Here is a 12,815-nt window from a genome sequence, read left to right as displayed (position 1 = left end):
ACACATTCTAAAACTGAAAGTTTATTTAAGAGTATGAGCTCTTTCATGGGTTGCGTACAATTTCTTTCATACCAGCCTGCTTGTTTTCACATTGTGCTGCTTATTTTATGACCCAGGAACCAGTATCTTATTTTCTATTGAAAACACTTCTGAGCCCCATAAGAATAGATAAAAACCAGATGTTGCCTTGTTTGGATGCCTTTCCAATTTATGTAATCTGCTACTGATTCTAATAAAGATTCTTTAAGGCTGCTTAAATACAGAATCTGACAAACCAACTTACAAAATCGACTTGTTATAAACATTTGAGTATACTACTTAATCATATCTTCATATTTCTAAATAATAGACATTCAAGGACCCAAACTATTGGGGAGTATTTTAGAGTCCCATTGTTATTCATTGGCGTTCTCTTCAAGTTTTTGAACAGTTCTTGTGTTAGGTAATGTCAGCCTGTTTTGATAGAGTGTGTGGTTAACAAAGTTCGTAGTATAACATTGACGGTGCTACTGAAGAAATACTTTCGCCTTTTAAGGAAAAAAATACAACTTTGAAGAGTTATCTTTGATTCTTTTCTATACCAGGACCATTCTCTCCTTAAGTTTTCTCTCTTATATCAAAGTAAGTATGTTTTCGGAGTTTGAACAGCATTCTTTTTTTTTTTTTTTTTTTTTGAGACTGAATCTCGCTCTGTTGCCCACGCTGGAGTGCAGTGGCACCATCTCAGCTCACTGTAACCTCCACCTCCCAGGTTCAAGGGATTCTCCTACCTCAGCCTCCCGAGTAGCTGGGATTACAGGCGCATGTCACCATGCCTGGCTGATTTTTTTGTGTTTTCAGTAGAGATGGGGTTTCGTCATGTGTCCAGGCTGGTCTTGAGCTCCTGACCTCAAGTGATCCACCTGCCTCCGCCTCCCAAAGTGCTGGAATTATAGGCATGAGCCACTGCATGAGCCACTGCGCCCGGCCTGAACAGCATTCTTTTTTTTTTTTTTTTTTTTTTTTTTTGAGACAGAGTTTCACACTGTCACCCGGGCTGGAGTGCAATGGCACAATCTCAGCTCACTGCACCCTCCACCTCCCGGGTTCAAGCAATTCTCCTGGCTCAGCCTCCCAAGTAGCTGAGACTACAGGCGCGCACCACCACGCTCAGCTAATTTTTGTATTTTTAGTAGAGATGGGGTTTCACCATGTTGGCCAGGATGGTCTTGATCTCTTGACCCCGTGATCTGCCCGCCTTGTCCTGGCAAAATGCTGATATTACAGGCGTGAGCCACCACGCCCGGCCCTGAACAGCATTCTTAATTGTCCTCTGGTCACTTCTTCATTCCACTTCTCACCAACCAGATTACTCTGAATTCTTCCAAACTAAGTTACCTACAAGCGTACTTTCTAGTGAACTCTTTCCTCCATAAACTTGAAGTTTTCTGCATGAATATGTACTACTATCATTTACAGACTTGTCTTAGTCCAATTTCCTAAAGCAGAGTCTGAGATGGGGATTCTTGTGCAAGTGATACAGTAAGGGATTCCTTTAAGGAAAGGAGTGAGTGAAATAGGGTTGGGAAGCAGAAGAAACTGAGATGAGCAAAGGTGTGATTTCAAGGGATATCCAGCTTCACTTGATCCAGCAGGAAACTTGGGAATAAAATTGCACTACAGAGTGAGTCTGTCTTGCCTTGAGGCAATGAAACTGGGCTTTTGTACCCCCTTCCTTGTATTTGTTAGTTATTAGCCGTCAGCTGCCCTGGAAGTATGTTGTGTGAGTCAACAGAGAAGAGGGCTAGGAGGTAGCATATATTGCTTCCAAAGAAAGTTACTGATGTGAACCATTAGAAGTAATGGAAGAAACACCTGGGGAATGGGTGTACCAAACCATTAGAAGGGTTCCAGGAGATCTAAGCTGGGCACAGACAACAGCACATGCTATGAGATTTTATCCAGACTAATCCCTCTGCTCAGAAGGTCGTGTTCTTTGTAATTGAGTCCTCCTCACATTGTCCTCTCCAGATCACCACCACTCATCACTGAATGCCCTCTCTTCCATTTAGGATAGGTTTCTCACCATCCTTCTCTTGCCTTTATGCCCTCTCATGAAATTCATTTCATCTGAAATTCCCACCACCTGTTCATTGCCAGTGCATGCCTTCACATCCACCAAACCCAAATCGAGTGTCTCCTGCCCACAGTCTGTTCCTACTATTGCACCTGATTCCTTTTTCCCCTTCTGAACTTGAATGAAATAGTTTATACCATTCAGTTCAGCGTTTAATTATACACTAGGTATAATCAGGAATAACAAGGGCAATTCCACAAGTCTTATACAAATAAACCTAATTAGCTAATAGTCATACCTAGCACTGCCTATGTTATTTACTAATTATTCCATGTATATTAGTCCTGGTTCTCCAAGAAGACTCTTTAAGAGCAAAGACCATGTTTTTTTTTTTTTGATAGCATCTTGTATAGTAGTCTATTTTTGATAGGCACCAGTATTATTTCCCAAAGTAGGAATCATTTATCTATTTCACGAATACTTCCTGAACTCTTACTATGTGCCGGGCACTGTTGTAGATGCTGGGGACGTAGCAGTGAACAAACCAAACAAAAATCTCTGCTTTCATAGTACTCACATTTTAGAGGACTGAGACAGATAATAAACAAGTAAGCAGAATATGTAATATATCTCATGTGAATAAGTGTTATAGGCAAAAATAAAGCATGTGAGGGAGCACCTTCTCACCTGGGGTACTCGTGCCCAGATATCCAATAACCTTCTCACTGTGACTTTCCTTACCACTCTGTTTTAAACTGCAATTCCCCAGGGAATTGCATGAGTATTCAAAGCAGAGGGAAGAGCCAGTGTGGTGGCCCTCTTTCAGGGAGGCTGGTATAGCCAAACAGAGTGAGTGAAGGCAGACCGGTTAGAAGTAAGGTCAGAGAGGTAGCAGGAAGGGAGTAGAAGTGGCGAGAACTTGTAGGGCCTTGTGGGTCGTTGCCTTGTTTGCAGTCAAATTTAAGTTTTCCGGGGCCTATTAAAACATTGTGAGAAAGCCCTGGAAAGTTACAGCTGGTTGGCCAGGGATCTAGAGCAGGGTTTGGGAGAGAAATAACTTAGAGTCACGGGGGAGCAGACCAGGTCTCCCCCAGCTCAATGGTGGTGGCGCCGCCCTTTCCTGCTAGCACTGTAGAAACACTGGATGAGGACCACTGCTGCCCAAATTCTGCTCTCCTCCTCCTAAGAATTCCCAGGGAGAGAACGAAACCCAGTTTTTGTTTTTGAAAAGAAAATTACCAGTAATTTTGTTTTGTTAATTTTTTTGCATTGAGTATTATTCTTATATATCCACTAATTTTTAAGAAAATATATGTGTATATTCAAAATTTGGTTTCATTTTTAGGCCCAACCTCAATATCTTAAAATAGGATTTAGATAAGAAAAAGTAAGATAAAGATACTTGCTTGAGTCAGGTGGTTTTGTAACTTATTTATGTCTACTTTAATTTGGGGGCATATAATAAAGCAAACACATTTTCTTTCTATGATATCCTGAAAAATAAGACTTGACTCAGTATACTCTGAGTTTCTAATGAACATAGAAGTGTGAATGGTTTTATTTTGATTTGTCTTTTATCATCGAAAAAATTGGAAAAAATATATTTTTTTCTGCACCTGAAACTAATTCTAGGAGTACTGCAACTGGACTATAAAAAATTCTATTTAAAATTATTTTTACTCTTGGGGAAGTCAGGCAAGTAACAGTGCTTATTTTTAAATGTCAAATGTGTTTTGCCTATGATTTTGATCCAAATCAAAGTGGATCGTTTTTAAAATTACATTATTTCAGTTGATACAAGAAGAAAATTACTTTCAAAAGCTTTGATGTCTAATAACTATTAACTGTATTAGAACTGGTTTCTATGAATAAGGTTTTTAACTGTTCCATTTATTTCAGTAGTTAGCTACATAGTAGGACATAGATAAACTTGTTACATGCTTATTGTATGATTTAGGGCTAGTGGCTGAACTACTGGGCCTTAATTTTCTTGACTATAAAATGAGATCATGGGTGATTTTTAAATTCCCTTTTTGTAATAAAAATAGTGGTTCTTGTTCTGGTTTTTCAACTGTAAATGGATAAGTTCCTTAGAGCTTGCTATTAGATCACACCAACTTAAGTTTGCTTATTTTGGCTGAGAGAATCAGGAAATTGGACTTTCTTCATTGGAGTTCTCTTAAACTGTGCCAGGTTAACAAAGTGACTTGTACTGTTCTGCTCACTTTAAGGTGAAAGGTAGGTCAGAGGGGTTTGCAAGCATCATTTATTTATCAGAAAATATAGTACTATATATTTTTATTCTTATTTTATGTTGTTAAATTAATCCTCTTGGAATCACAGAATATGTATATATAGTTTTTCTACTCTTCCTTGTTTTTATATTACTAGTAGTGGCATGTCTGTGGTTTTTTTAAATTTTTGTTTCTTGTTCTTCAAACTTCATTTAGTGTGTAACTTGTTATGATTGGAAGTGAAAGACCTAGAAGACTTGAGTTTTGAAAAATACTGATGTACTACTCTTTCTGCCTTCCCCTTCTTCTTCATCCTTCAAACAACAAAAAGATTGCCAGAGGTCCAAATACTACCGCTAATGAATGACAGATTGGAGTAATTTAATAGGTACATTGGATTATAAGAGAAAAGAAGAAGTAGAAGTTGTACCAGACTGAAGCTATTAGGCATCTTTTGTCTCATTTTAATGGGTTGTTTAATATCCCATTACTGTTAGCTTTATGAGTTCAACTCTGCTGTTTCTTTCACCAATAGAATAGAGGCAGGAGTTTAGAAAGTACTTTTTTCAATCGAAGTTTTCAATTCTCTATCTGGGATATTTCAGTTCATGTGAATTAAAAGATGTTTAGATTTTTTTTCTTTTAATAATTGGAGTTTCACATCATCCCATTTGAAGTTACTTTTTTTTTTCTCTTTGGTATTTCACGTACTTTTCTGGTGTTTATTCTTCAGTTTAGCTTTTACTACTTCTTCTTTGCTTATTTGTTTTTAATTCTTAGGTTGGAGGATGACAGTTTTTCACAAGGACTAAGTCTGATTGATTATGTCCCCCATCCATCATTAAAATTAGAAATGCTGCTTAGGAAAGGGAAAGAGGACAAACATGTATTGACATGCTTTGTGAATTTTTTTTTTTTTTACATATATCATTAAATCCTTATATCAATCCATTGAGGAAGAAGTTAGCCTATTTCAGGTGAATATATAATGGCTTAGAGGTATCCAATCTTTTGGCTTGCCTGGGCCACATTGGAAGAGGAGTTGTTTTGGGCCACACATACAATACACTAATACCAGCGATAGCTGATGAGTTTAAAGTAATCACAAAAAAAATCTCATAATGTTTTAAGAAAGTTTACAAATTTGTGTTGGGCTGCATTCAAAACCATCCTGGGCCACATGCAGCCTGTGGGCCGTGGGTTGGACAAGCCTGGCCTAGAGAGTTTGTGTGATTTGCCTAACAAACTCAGATCAGTTCATAGCTTATACCCTCCTCACTTTCTTTGCTGTGGCAAAGGACTTAATGACTAGTCTCCTAGTATATATTTGATAAGATGGGATAGACACATAATAGGGGTCACTCTTCCTCTACCTATAAGCAACTGCATCTCTGTTAAAAAGTACTTTTCATTTTTTACTCTCCCCTGTCAGTATTCTGTAATAAAAATTATACCTAAATTATATTCTGCGTGCTTTAAAAAGACCCTATATATTAGAGTGAAAGGAAAAGGGGGAAAAAGCTAATAGGTTAATGGGCCACTAGATAGAAACATTCGTTTGGATACTGACTTGTGTATATGGTTTCCCATCCTAAGTCAGAAAGTCATCTTTTATTTTTCTCTCCCAAATTTATAACCCTACTGACTATATTTGCTAGTTCATTCCTATGCTTCTATGTATGCATTCTGTGAGTAACTAAAAATTCAGGAATTTTTTTTTTTTTTTGAGACGTTGTCTGGCTGTCTCACCCAGGCCGGAATGCAGGGGTGCGATCTCGGCTCGCTGCAAGCCCCACCTCCCGGGTTCATGCCATTCTCCTGTCTCAGCCTCTCCGAGTAGCTGGGACTACAGGCGCCCGCCACCACGCCCAGCTAATTTTTTGTATTTTTCGTAGAGACGGGGTTTCACCGTGTTAGCCAGGATGGTCTCGATCTCCTGACCTCGTGATCCGCCCGCCTTGGCCACCCAAAGTGCTGGGATTAGAAGTGTGAGCCACCGCGCCCGGCCAGGAATTTTTAAAAAAATATGTTTTATATAGCTGACTGCCACAACTACTACTTGAGATCATCATTACAGCAGTTACTACTGTTATTACTTGAGACCATCATTCCAACAGTTACTACTGTTACTCCTTTAGACCATCATTACAAGACTGAATGAAGGGACGGACGAACGTAGAAATGAAAACTTTAGACAAAAGTAACTATTTTAAAGGAAAGGCTAGCATGGGGAAGAAGAGAGAAGAAAAGGGCCTCCTGCTTCTAGTGAGCAAAGGCAGCCGCCTAAGCTTCTACAGCCCTTGGTATTTGTTGGGTAACAAGAGCAGGGAGGAGGAGGTAACAATTAGTCAGCTGCTTAATCAATCACAGGTTCATATTGTTACTAAGAGGCTTCAATTATGCCTAATCAAAGGAACATTTGCGCCTGGGTCGTGACTGCCCTCAGCAATCCTTCTGGGTGGCAGACGCAGTTTGTCTGTTTGCCAACAGTCTGCATTTATGACAGTTTGCTGCTTACTCATATAGCCTCCAGTGGTATACTGAGTTGATCACAACCCTCATTCTTTCGGCCTCCAACGGTTTTAGGGGCCAGGCACTGTGGCTCATGCCTGTAATTCCAGAACTTTGGGAGGCCGTGGTGGGCAGATCATTTGAGGTCAGGAGTTCAAGACCAGCCTGACCAACATGGTGAAACTCTTTCTCTACTACAAATACAGAAAAATATTTAATAGGGTGCGGTGGTACCCGTCTGTATTCCCAGCTACTGGGGAGGGTGAGGCAGGAGAATTACTTGAGCCCGGGAGGCAGAGGTTGCAGTGAGCTGAGATCGCACCACTGCACTCCAGCCTGGGTGACAGAGTGAGACTCCATCTCAAAAAAAGAAAATATGTTTTAGGGACTGTTTAGTCAACATCACACTCACTGGAAGAGACCATAATTGTCAATCAACAAATCAATCAGCAGACATAGAAAGTAAGTATTTATCTTATATATCTCTTTTTCTTCAATTCAGTAGGCCTTAAAGGTTGTTGGAAATGGACTTGAAGGCTCAATTTAATTCTGAATAGTCTGTGGCAGTTTGACAATAAACAGATCTGATAAATAAGGGTTGGTTAGGGTGTATTTTGTATTGTGAAATTCTTCACTTTGACTTTACATCTTGAAAGTTTTTTTTAACATATAAAAGTCTTATTTATTTCTCTGAAGGAAAACTTACTTCAATCTATAGTCCTTTGGGAAAACAATCCCAGGAATAATATGTTTAAAGACCTGTTTAGTTTTAAATCTTTAAAAATTTTTTTGGATCACACCTAAAATAGTCTTTGCAAAATAAAATTTTAATATGTAGAATTTTTAAGGTCCATGAAATAGAGATGTAAAGAAGGTGAATGGCACCAGCATTGGCTTTGAAATTAGGCAAACTTGGTTCAAATCCTGGTTTCACCATTTCCTGGCTATGTGACCTTAGGCAGGTTATGTAACTGAGTTTCAGTTAACCACTTGTACCTGCCATCTTGGGCTTTTACAACAGGTTGAATGAAACAGCCTATGTAAAGAACCTAGGACATAATAAAGATGAGTTTTCTCTCTTCCTATTTCTCTCTTCAGTTAATAAGTGAGTATTAGTATGGTATCCATTGTAAAGTACTTCTAGAGGATCATATTTGTTTTGTTTCTTGGCAACAAAAATGGGTGTGACTGAGGGAAAGAGGGAGAAACTGAGAGAGGGAAGTCAGTAGGTCATTACCTGACAAAGTCAGAAAGATAATGATGCAAGTTTTAGAAGAGAGGATTGCTTAGTCAAATGAGTGATTTTGGATCATGTAGATGTAATTAAAGCTTTTTCGAGGAGTATAGTGGATGCAAACATGTTTACTGCCAGCTAATTACTGCTTTGGTTCAAAATTATTGTCTAAACCAATAATTTATGGCCCATCTGGCAGGAAAGATAGTGGCAGCAAAGAGAAACCAGTACACACCTAGTCTTGTTTATTCTGCTAACTCCTCGTGTTCATCTTAGAGGAACAATGCAAATGTAGTTCTTCTTTACTGTGGGTTAAGTCAGAAAGACAAACAAAAATGTGAGTTTTTTCTCTCCTTTTATATTCATGTACATTCCCTTTAATTTTCTGAGTAACACATTAAAATCAAGTAAAATTACTAACTTTTGGAACATGTTTTTCTAATACTTTTAGAAGAAATTTTCTTTTGAAACCCTTCCTCAGCACTACCATTACTGAGGTTTAAAATTTCATAATGTTCATTAAATTTAAAAATTTGGACTTTCCTTCAGATTTACATTATGATTAGCAGCCGTAAGAGGTAGACATAAAGAGATTTATAATCTTTGCCCTTAAATAATTTATAATCTCTTTATTGGGATCGGAAGAGATAGAATATGCTACAGGGATTCAAAGGAGAGTTACAGATCCCATTCTAATGGAAAGCCTTTGTGGAGATGCAGAAACCTGGGCTAGGCTTTGAAGAATGAGGTTAAATGAAATAGCATACGTAAAAAGCCAAGGACATAATAAAGATAAGTTTTCTCTCCTTTTTTCCTATTTCCCTCCTCAGTTGGTAAGTATTAGTATGGAATCCATTGTAAAGCACTTCTAGAATATCGTATTTGTTTTGTTTCTTGGCAACAAAATGGATGTGACTGAGGGAAAGAGGGAGAAACTGAGAGAGGGAAGTCAGGTAGGTAGTCCGGTAACTACTTGACTTCCCTGACTTCCCTCTCTCTGCTTCATATTCAGATGGAGGAATATCCTCTTGAAGTAGTATGGAGATGACAAATCCCCAGGCAAATGTTGACCAACTGGAAATAGAGATAAGAATGAAAGAACAGTGAGGTCAGAATACTAAGCCTTGCAGGGCCTTAGACACTGAGGTATTATTGAAAGCTTTATCAGAAAAGTGACATTTTCAGGACCATATTTTGTGAGACTGCTTGGAAAGAGGTGGAGAGAGACCAGAGGCAGGGAGACTAGTCAGGCAAGTATTGCAGTAACCTGGCTTAGTGACGGCTTGAAATAGAAAGCAGGAGAAATTAGAGAAGTGAGAACTGAGCAGTACTTCTGTAAGCCACAGTCGTGTTCTGGATAGATGTAGAATGAGGGAAGAGTCAGAAGTATCTCAGGATTTTAGCCTGCTTAGCCCCAGGCTCAGTGTTCTGCCCCTTTCACCTTCCTCTTGCTCTTCTGCTCACTGAAGTCTGGCTTTGCTCCTGTCATGTTACCGAAACTGTTTCTCACTAAGATGTATTACAGATTCTGCAAGTTCAATGTGGGCGAAACTAAGCTCTATGCCTTGTCTCACAAATTTGTGTCTCCTGCTGCTGCACTTGTCTTGGTGAACGGCCCCACCATCCACCCCATTATCCAGATCAAAAAGACGCCTTCCTTGCCTGAACCTCCCACTTTCACCTGTAGCCACCTGTTTATTAGCCTTTGTATATATGTCTCAAAACAGACTAGGAATAGAGTAGAGGAAATTAGTATGGCATCACAGCATGGTGGTGGAGAGATACCCAGCTCCTAGTCATTATGCTTATATCTTGAACGAAAATGTTTAAGATTCGTGTTTCAGCATATTCTAATTAAACACTTGTTGTGTGGATTGCTGGGGATAGAAAGGAAGGTTTCATACCTGCTGTGGAGCTTACAGTGCTGGGCACTGGCTTCTAACCTTACATAAGGTCCTCTTTTTTTTTTTTTTTTTTAAATGTCAAGTGTTTTATGGACAACCCTTCCCCCACCACATTAAGATAATAATTGTATTTTTAGTAGCTGGAGATTTTATAAATATTGTATTGCAGTTTTAAATGAAGATGTAGATTTTCTACTTTGATATACAAGAATCTATCTACATTTATTTAAAAATCCAAATATATTGAAGATTTATGCAGACTTCGTTCATGGATCACTGGTAAAAACTTAAAACTGTGTGCTAGTTACCTCCAGCTGCCTCAGGTATAGCTTTATATGAGTTGGAACGCACAGACCAAAAATATTTTAAGCCATCTGGAGGTAGAGACAGGGAAGCAGAGACACTCGCAGGGAGGGAGAGACTGAGGAGAGACAGCATGAGGGTGAGGAGTGTAACAGAGATAGAAAATCCCAGGCTGGAAGACAGCTGAAGGAGTAACATGAGAAGATTCTCCTGGCCACATCTGCGTATTAGCAGATTAAAAGGAGCCTGATTCTATGACACTGGATTCCACCAAGTTAACCTCACCTTTATTGTCATTTTAAAAATAAAAATAGCTTAATTTCAGTTTCAAAATAAGAAGTACTCAATATTTCCTTGATGAAAAGGAGTAGCTGAATAAAATGTGGCGTGCTCACGAATTAAGTGGTAACAGCGTCAAACCCAACTCTTCAAAAGCAGAAACAGTATGTATTTATTTATTACCTACTCCAGTGCCTACCACCATGGCTTGGATATAGTCATAGAAGATACCAAATATGTATTTATTGCTTTGAGTTGTAGAGAATGCCACTTTTATAAATATGGCAATTTTTGCTACTTTTGCCTGATAAATTTAGAAATCATTTACAAGTTATTAGTGAGGTAAATAGTGACAAGCTGGTCATTGTCCTTTAGTTAATGGCAGCAGTCTCCTTAGATTTCCGGATAAACATTTTTGTCCATAGCTCCAGGAATTTTTGAAAGGATTGAAATTCAAGTCATTCCCAACTGTTTTCCAGTGGCTGTTGTTGCTATTATAGTCTCAAAGACTGAAATAGCTTAGGCTTTATGTGAGTTGAAAAGTACATGGGAGTGGATGGCCATGCAAAACACGGCAGAGTATTTACACTGTCAAACTCTTTTGTTTAATGTATTTTAAAGCCTGCATTTTCATAGTAAATCAGCTTTAAAGTAGGTTTTCAAATGTTACTAGTCCTACCTAATAATTTCTTTTTACCTGCCGTGATCCCTGTTAATACTCTTTCTCTGAAATTGAAATGCAGATGAAAAATGGTCTTTCATTCATTTTTGTTGTTGTTGTTTATGAACTTTTAATTTCTTGGGTAATACAGTAAGGGTTCATTTCCACATCACAGTAAAATTCACAGGGAATAATCCTGCATTCAAATACCTCTCTTACAGTCAAGTCTGCCTTTATCTTGGCTGTTTTGGCTGAAGTTTATAGCACTTTTTCCTGTTACAATGAATGTGAGGGACTTTCCAGATTCTTTTGTTTTACTGGAATTAGGCTTTGAAATAATAGGTTATTTATTAGTCCGGAATGTTTTCTTGTCCTGAGAATTTCTGGTACCCAAATTATTCTTAAAACAGAAAAGTATTTTTACGTTTTGAAAGAAAAATTTTACATTTGAAGAGGATTTAAATAAATAAATTATAACAATATTCTTGATTCCAATAACTTCAGATAATAGTATTTCTTCTGCGATATGAGGGAAAAAGTGTTCAAGTTGTTAGGGAAGCAGCTTGTTTTTTAGTACATAGTAGGAATTTAGTAAGTAAAGCATATTAAAGAAAAAGGAACTTAAACACTTTAAATTGTTACCTCTAAGAAGTTACTGAGGTAGGAACTTTATGCTCATTAGTCATTTAATCTTAATAGCAACTTATTATGGCAGATATTATCATCCTACTTTACAGAGAGTTAAGTAAGTACTTCAGAGTCACACAACTTGTAAGTAAATAAGCCAGAGTTCAATCTCAGATTTCTCTTAATGTAATGATTTGTCTGCACACATCTTAAGTACAGAAATTTTACAGTATTTTTATTGCTCAGTAATTATAAATACTTCTTCTCTAAAAGTTGTTTTGCATTTCCAAATACAACACAGTAAGAATTTTCGCCATTAAATGTATTTCATAGGAGACAGAGAAAGGGGCAGTTATGAAGACATTTGTTTGATATTCCAGTAATTTCAAATTCCATGGAAACTTCTAGCAAGGAGTCAACCCTGTTAAGAGTATTAACAGGGATCACATATTTTAAAATTCTTTGAAAATTTTTGCTTTATTAGTAGCTTACAAAATATTCCGATACCAGTATTACCTCATTCGTTTCCTTAGCAGCTCCAGTGTGTGCATTCTCTGAATACTAATTAAAGTAGCTTTAATATGATCTTCATCTGTGAAATAGTTTTTTAGTTGAATTAAAATGCATGGTTAAGTTTGAGTATTGAGAACAGACTTCATAAATTCATAGCATTTTAGAGTTTGAAGCAACTCCAGCTATTAACCAGCAGAGCCCTTTGTCTTTATTTATGATTCAAACTTTCATTTTAATTTGTGTAAAAGATTGCCCACTGTGGCAGTTCTGTGACAACTCTGTCACAGTAGTGACACAGGAATTGGAGTTGTGTGGTGGAGGAGCGAAGGAAGAACAGATTGGTATTAACCTGTGATCTTAACCTTTCCACCCTGTTGACCTTGCTCTGCTGCTTTCTCCATCTATTTTGTGGACTAATTACAATGTTCTTTTAGGTATCTCATCAGTCAGTATCTTATGCTGAGATTGGGAAATTCTGGATTTAGTGGTAAAT

General features: G+C 37.8%; 1 protein-coding gene across 13 annotated transcripts in view; it reads left to right on the top strand.

Moving 5' to 3' along the window:
* Nucleotides 1-12,815, top strand: part of PDLIM5 (PDZ and LIM domain 5) — a 221,016-nt gene that overhangs the window by 76,867 nt on the left and 131,334 nt on the right. The window contains exon 1 of one of the 13 annotated variants that reach the window (XM_058432868.1): nucleotides 6,876-6,978. The exons of 11 other annotated variants lie outside the window; for them this stretch is intronic. The gene's annotated coding sequence lies outside the window, so the exon portion shown is untranslated. Of the gene's footprint in view, nucleotides 1-6,875; nucleotides 6,979-9,115; nucleotides 9,144-12,815 lie in introns of those variants that run through there. One more of the 13 variants, XM_058432865.1, reaches the window with a different exon arrangement.

The sequence above is a fragment of the Hylobates moloch genome, unplaced genomic scaffold, assembly GCF_009828535.3.
Source record: "Hylobates moloch isolate HMO894 unplaced genomic scaffold, HMol_V3 SCAFFOLD_2, whole genome shotgun sequence".
Lineage (NCBI taxonomy): Eukaryota > Metazoa > Chordata > Mammalia > Primates > Hylobatidae > Hylobates > Hylobates moloch.
The sequence above is the reverse complement of the archived record's forward strand: the minus strand, read 5'-3'. Positions and strand labels throughout refer to the sequence as shown.